Source organism: Anabrus simplex, chromosome 7, assembly GCF_040414725.1.
Source record: "Anabrus simplex isolate iqAnaSimp1 chromosome 7, ASM4041472v1, whole genome shotgun sequence".
NCBI lineage: Eukaryota > Metazoa > Arthropoda > Insecta > Orthoptera > Tettigoniidae > Anabrus > Anabrus simplex.
Window position 1 is genome coordinate 197,228,586 of NC_090271.1, and position 7,068 is coordinate 197,235,653.

The 7,068-nt window shown below is 38.8% G+C and overlaps 1 non-coding gene across 1 annotated transcript; it reads right to left on the reverse strand.

The window, feature by feature from the left end:
• Nucleotides 1-458: 458 nt before the first annotated feature.
• On the reverse strand, nt 459-535 carry TRNAS-CGA (transfer RNA serine (anticodon CGA)). Its single transcript has one exon. It is a non-coding gene; the product is annotated as a tRNA-Ser (tRNA).
• Between the last annotated feature and the right edge of the window lie 6,533 nt (nt 536-7,068).

Consider the following 7,068-nt stretch of genomic DNA (forward strand, 5'->3'; position numbering starts at 1 on the left):
GCGACGTAAAACAAATAGCAATTTAAAAAAAAAAGTATATTTATCTTTAAACATTGAATTTTCACGACCGCATTGTAATCGAAACAGACTTTCAACATATTAGGTCGTGTTACGTACATGTGGTACGTGTTGAAGAGATGTTAAGTACAGAACAAAAATGGCCAGCCAGACACGTGGGATCCGAACCCACAACCTCCCGATTTCACGTCGGTTGCTCTACCAATTGAGCTATGGTGGCCTAGGTCATCTTTGTTCTGTTTGAAAGGATCTGAGCTACAGGTCTGGCACTGCTGCTAGCACACTGTAGAGTGCGTTTAAGTCGCCCGTTGTGGGGCAAGTCAATGAATATTGAATTTTCACGACCGCATTGTAATAGAAACAGACTTTCAACGTGTTAGGTCACGTTACGTACATGTAGTACGTGTTGAAGAGATGTTAAGTACAGAACAAAAATGGCCAGCCGGACACCAGTGGGATCCGAACCCACAACCTCCCGATTTCGCGTCGGTTGCTCTACCAATTGAGCTATGGTGGCCTAGGTCATCATTGTTCTGTTTGAAAGGATCTGAGCTACATTTCTTCAACACGCACTACATGTACGTAACACGACCTAATACGTTGAAAGTCTGTTTCGATTATATTTATCTTCTTAAAAACATTGGTATGCTTAATTTCACCTAAGCGTTGTAATATAGCTGAAGATGTTCCAAATGGAATGTAACATGTGTTGTAAATTAATTCATTTGCTTAAAGCAAATATAAGTACCATATCAAAAAGGTAGAAATTTACTGTTATTGATTCAATGTAAATAAGATTTGATATGGGAAATGAAGCTGATTTCTTGCAATATGGTATTTATTTATTATATCAGATTTGACATACTGGAGTAGGCCTACCATAGTACGCATGATTATAAATGCAAAATTTTACACTGAAATTAATCAGATTTATTATAATATATCTCAAATTAAATCCAAGTATTAGATGTTCAGTTATATAATATTAATATTTTATAACAGTACTAAAGGAAAAATACAGATAAAATACGATAAAAGATCTCTTAACTTGAAATTCCAAAACATGGAATCTTACTTCAATATCCATAAGACAATGATTTTGCACAAAACATCTTTCCAGCACACAATATATAAGTTCCATATTCACGCAAACATTCATACAGTCCATGCTATATACAGTAATTTATATACAGTACGTTAATTCGAAGTCGTTGGGACGCAAAAATCGGACTTCGAATTACGTGATTTCGAATTAACCACCAACACGTACCTCGGAAATGCCAACTCTTGCGGCCTAACAGTATATTCTAAGACCCGTTACTGCATGCAGTTAACCTTGATTCACAGTTTAAAGCTCTCAAATATCATGGAAAAAACTATTTCCAAATGTATACAACAAGATGCATTTACAGTAATCAATGCACTTGGATAACTCGCCGGCAAACATAACCTCACGCAATCAAATCAAAAGAAAGAAAACATGATTGAAAGACGAGGAGAAATCTATACTGGCTCCCCTGTGCAAGTGGTTTATTAATTGGATTACTGTACTGTGTGCATTTTTGATGCCTTGTGCTTGCACGGAAGGTACCCGATGTCCTTAAAACATCGCGGCTTATCGAACTTTCGTATGACGAGGGAAGAAAGTCTCTCGCTTCCGTCCACATTACAACAACAGTACAGTGACTATACTTGTACGATTTCCCGCCATGGCATTTCTAAGACCCATTAATGTATGCAATCACCTTGATTCTCAGTTTAAACTTTTCAAATGCCATGGCAAACACTATTTTAGAAATGTATCCAACAAGGTGCATTTACATCATTCAGATAATGCTCTTGTATAAAACAATGACAAATATAACCTCACGCAACGAAAGGAAGAAAACACGATTCAAAGACGAGGAAAAATTATGCTGACTACCCTGTGCAAATGCTTTATTTTTTGGATTAGGCCTACTGTACTGTCTGCATTTTTAGATGCCTTGTACTGGCATGGAAAGTGCCCGACGCCCTTCAACATCGTGGCTTTTAGAACTTTCCTATGACAGGGGAAGGAAGTCTCTCGCTTCCGTGTGCACTGTGCACTGCATAGCAACAAAGTACATTTGCCGGCTGGCAATTCTCTCCTTTAAAACCATTAGTCCATTTGGTTTCAGCATTAAAAAAAACAAAACAAACGAACAATGTAGTTTCATCGGCATTGACAATATTGGTGCGTACGATACGAATTGATTATAGGCTATAAGCCACGCTTTTTCGCCAACTGTCTACATCGCCAAAGTTCGCGGATTCTACCTCTCCGCACACTGCCTGCTACGTGATATTGTGAATTATGGCGTTCCTAAAAACTCCGAATACAAGATAATTACGATTCCGCTCGAACATAGCAGATATGAAGCACACTGTAGACACGCCGAAGTAGGTGAAAGTGTGCAAAGTTACCCCTTCACGTTCCGGAAGACGCGTTCTTTCATGACGCGGAGAAATTTTGAGTTTAAATTACTCCGTAAAATACTATTTTTTTTCTCAAAATGTAAAGGCAGTTTCGAATTAAAAGTCTGAATTTCGATAACGGGACTGACATTGTTCTTCGAATTACGAATTATGCGTATTTCGAATTAAACGATTTAAATAACATGCAAAACCGTGCCTCATGTTTCCGGGAACGAGAGCTGCTTCGAATTAGGCGAGATTTTGAATTAACCGATTTCGAATTATCGAGGTTCTACTGTATTCATATATGACATGGCAACATGCCGTAAGAATCTATGGTAGACTTACCAAAAAAAATAAATGCTTGAAGAACATGGGCACCCATATGACAGTTTGTGAGGGGGGGGGGGGGGGGCTAGACCTGGGGGTATGTAGTATTTTTAATATTTTAGAAGATGAATGGCGACTTGTAGTCTACGGTAGAATACCACCCATGGTATCCTCTGCCTGTTGTGGGGGGTGGTACTACCACTTCTACGTACGACCAACTTTTAAATCATTTTCTTGAAAGAAAACCACCTGACTACATTAGATTTTTGCCTTTCCCCCTTGCCCCCGGGCATGGGCACCCTTGTTGAAGAATACCAATCTGACAACTATTCCATAAATCTCTAAAATCAATGATAATATATTAGGCCATAGTACCGTAAAAATAATTATTATGAAAACAAACAGCAGATATGGTATTTTCATGAACACCGAGCTCGATAGCTGCAGTCGCTTAAGTGCGGCCAGTATCCAGTATTCGGGAGATAGTAGGTTCGAACCCCACTGTCGGCAGCCCTGAAAATGGTTTTCCGTGGTTTCCCATTTTCACACCAGGCAAATGCTGGGGCTGTACCTTAATTAAGGCCACGGCCACTTCCTTCCCACTCCTAGCCCTTTCCTGTCCCATCGTCGCCGTAAGACCTATCTGTGTCGGTGCGACGTAAAACAACTAGCAAAAAAAAAAAAAAATTTTCATGAACATAGCCTGTGTGTACAACAAAGTAGAAATCCACTTATATCCAAGACGATATAAATTGAATCTGAAATATATACTGCCAGCTTTCCCCTAATGTTGAGAAAGAAGAATGTGGCCGTTGTCATTAATAGGTCTACTACATTAGCGTCCCCTTGAGAACATTGAGGTTTACAAGAAATGGCATATTTTCACCAGGGGAATGTCTCAAAGCTGTAAAGTGGTCAGTTATTGCAATAGCAAAATTGTATGTAACTGACAGACTTGCCCACATCTATAGACTTTCAGTAGGGAAATCTGCCAAATACAGTTTTCAGTGTAAACTGTTAAATTTTGGACAGAGATGAATTCATATGGAGATTCAACAGTTTAAAATACATTTAGGGAGCTGTAAAATCTTGCATTGTGTGTGTTGTTGCATGTTTTCATCTTTTTTAAGCACTACAATATAGGACAGGAACAAAATTATTATTAACAGATACATCACAATAATATTGGGAAATATCCTAGTGGCAATGATTATTTACAGTACCATGATAATGAAGTAAACTTAAAACTAGCTTAACCCGCCAGTGCACGGGTCACAAAAAGTTACATGAGTAAACGGGTTGGGTCTCACAGACCCATCATCACATTTCTTTTTTATGGTATGCTAATATATTTTTATTTTCAGTATTCATTCTCTCCTATTCAGATAACATTCTAAACACATTGCTGTCACAAAACTGTTGATGATTAACACTTACTTAACATTTTACAAAGCAATTATCTAACCACAGCAAATTTACACACAATATTTTATTTGATCATAAAATTCAGAACTTATTAAGTCAAACTTTATGAAATCATCATAACCTAATCTTCATGATCCAGAAAGTTCACTGGAACATTCACGTTTCAGCTTTACATTCACTGCACACAAATACGGAGTGTTCAAGACACATTAATTTTCTGCACGAACAGCACAAGTAACGGGTTTTTCTGTCTCTACAGTATGCACTACGTCCTCTTTCATTTTTTGTATTTTCACGTCCTGCTTCTGCCGTCAACTCAGATATCCTTCTTGCAGTATCCCGAATGCTCTTAGGGAGATATCTTGAGACAGCTGTTTCTCTTATTTGTTCTTCAGTTAGAAGAAATAAGAGTTTCTTCAAAAAATTTATTCCGTTCCTTGCATCTGGAGAGTTATGGTTGTTGGCTCTGAATATTAAATATGCGCTAAAGCCTGCAATATTCAGCAATGCATAGAAGACCACCATTGTCCAACGTCTGGTATTTCGAGCCACGTCGTAGAATGCCGTCCTTTCATCTGCACAGTCTACACCATCCTTAGTTGAATTATAGAATGTGACTATTTGAGGGTTCCTCTTTCCTCTTATACTTTCCTCAGTTTTGTCATCGCTGTGCATCGACGACAGGAAAACAACAGTTCTTCCTTTATTTGGAACATAGGAAACCAACGTCATTTCCTCTTGGAAGCCAAATAAACTGCTGTGAAGTTTTCGTTTTGCAGCTACAACAAAGCTTGTGGGCAACTCTCTTATTTTTTCGAAAAGTACCAACCATTGTAATATTACATTTATGCTTCAGTTTTTTGACAATAGGGTACGAGGTAAACCAATTGTCAACTGTCAAATCACGTCCACTTCCGGACACAGGGATGCACATTCTCTCTACAACCACAGTTAATGTCATCATCTGTTAATGGTTCCTCCAATAATGTGGCAACTCGTTCCATATCACGTGGATTGCTGACATCATAACACTCCTTTTTCTTAGACCTACGAAGAAACGAACTCATTAGCCCAGGTCAACCCATTTTCAGTCTCACCTCTGTACTAAAATCCCAAGGAACTAAGGTGAAAGACAGCCAGGCTAGCTAAACCACGGATTTGGACAAGACGGTAAGATATAATCACCCTATAATCTTCTTTGTGTACATGGTTAAAATTGAAAACTAAAATGCTTATGATAAAAAACCTTACAACTGCATGGGTTGGGTCTCACAGGCCCACAGAGCACTAGAACTTACAAATGCTCACGTACTAAAGCAATCACTTCCATGTTCGTCTGCAGGAATACTACACCAGTTAAAACAGGAAGGTAGTAGAAGCCGGAAGTATGCAGCTATCACCATCATCATCATCATCCTAAACCATCTCCAGTTTCCTGGGTGTGGTATATGAGCCTCCTCCATCTCATCCTGTCCTTGTACCATTCTTCCTCCACCAACTTGTCCCAATCATGACCTCTCAGCATTACATCGCTCTTAACTAAATCTATCCATTTCCTTCGTGGCCTTCCCACGGGTAGTCTTCTTTCTACCTTTCTGTCAAATTCCTTCCTTGCAGTTCTGTTCACTGGCATCCTCTTCATGTGACCAAACCACTTCAGTCTTGATATCTGAATCTTATTTAGGAGAGAATTGTCTATTCCTACTTCTTCTCTAATTTTCTCATTCCTAATGTTGTCTTTCCTGGTTTTCTGGATCATAGTGGGTAGGAATTTCATTTCAGCTGCCTGAAGTTTGGAATTATCTCTATTGGTCAGTGTTGTGGTTTCGAGACTGTATGTAAGAATTGGTGTATAATAGGACTTGTACAATGCCATTTTTGTTTTCATGGGTATTTGCTCATCCCACAGCAGGTGTCTTACTTGGTGGTAGAATTGTGTTGCCTTATTGATTCGATTGTTCACCTCATGTTTTAGGTTGTCATTTGATATAACGCTACCCAAGTATTTGAAAACTGGAACGCTGTCCAGTTGAGCTTCATTTAACATGACTATTGGTTCTGCTCCTTCCCCATACACTTTCATCACCACCGTCTTGGTCTTGCTGATGTTTAAACCATATTTCTTAAACTCCTCATTCCAGCTTTGTATTCTCTCTCCCAATTCATCTTCTGAGTCACTCCAGATCGCAACATCATCTGCAAATGTGAAGGCTTTGATATCTCCATGTTCTTTCCTTTTAATAGATTTCATTACTACATCCATTACAATAATAAATAGAAGTGGTGACAATGAGCTGCCCTGCTGCACTCCTCTCTTTGTTTCAAACCAGTCCGACAAACCACATCCTACTTGAATACAGCTTCTGTTCCCACTATACAACATTTTCACTTTGTCTATGAGGCTGTCTCGCACTTGAAGTTCTTTCATGCATTGCCAAATTCTTTCCCTTGGTACACTATCGTATGCTTTCTCAATGTCCAAAAATATTAGGAATAAAGGCTTGTTCTTCTCCCAGTATTTTTCCATTAGCATCCTAATTGCAAATATAAGGTCTGTAGTTGACCTTCCTGGTCTGAAACCATACTGCTCTTCTTCTAAAATTGGTTCAACAATATCTCTGATTCTGGTCTCTTATTTTTTCCAATATTTTCAGGACATGAGACAGTAGTGTGATACCATGGTAATTAGTACATTTTTGTCGGCTTCCTTTCTTGAACAGAGGTACAATGATGCCCATCTTCCAGTCCTCAGGAATAGTATTTTCCTCCCATATCTTGTTGAGCAGTCTATAGAGCCATTGGATTCCTGGAACTCCCGCTGCTTTCAGCATATCTGCACTTAGTTCATCTACGCCCACT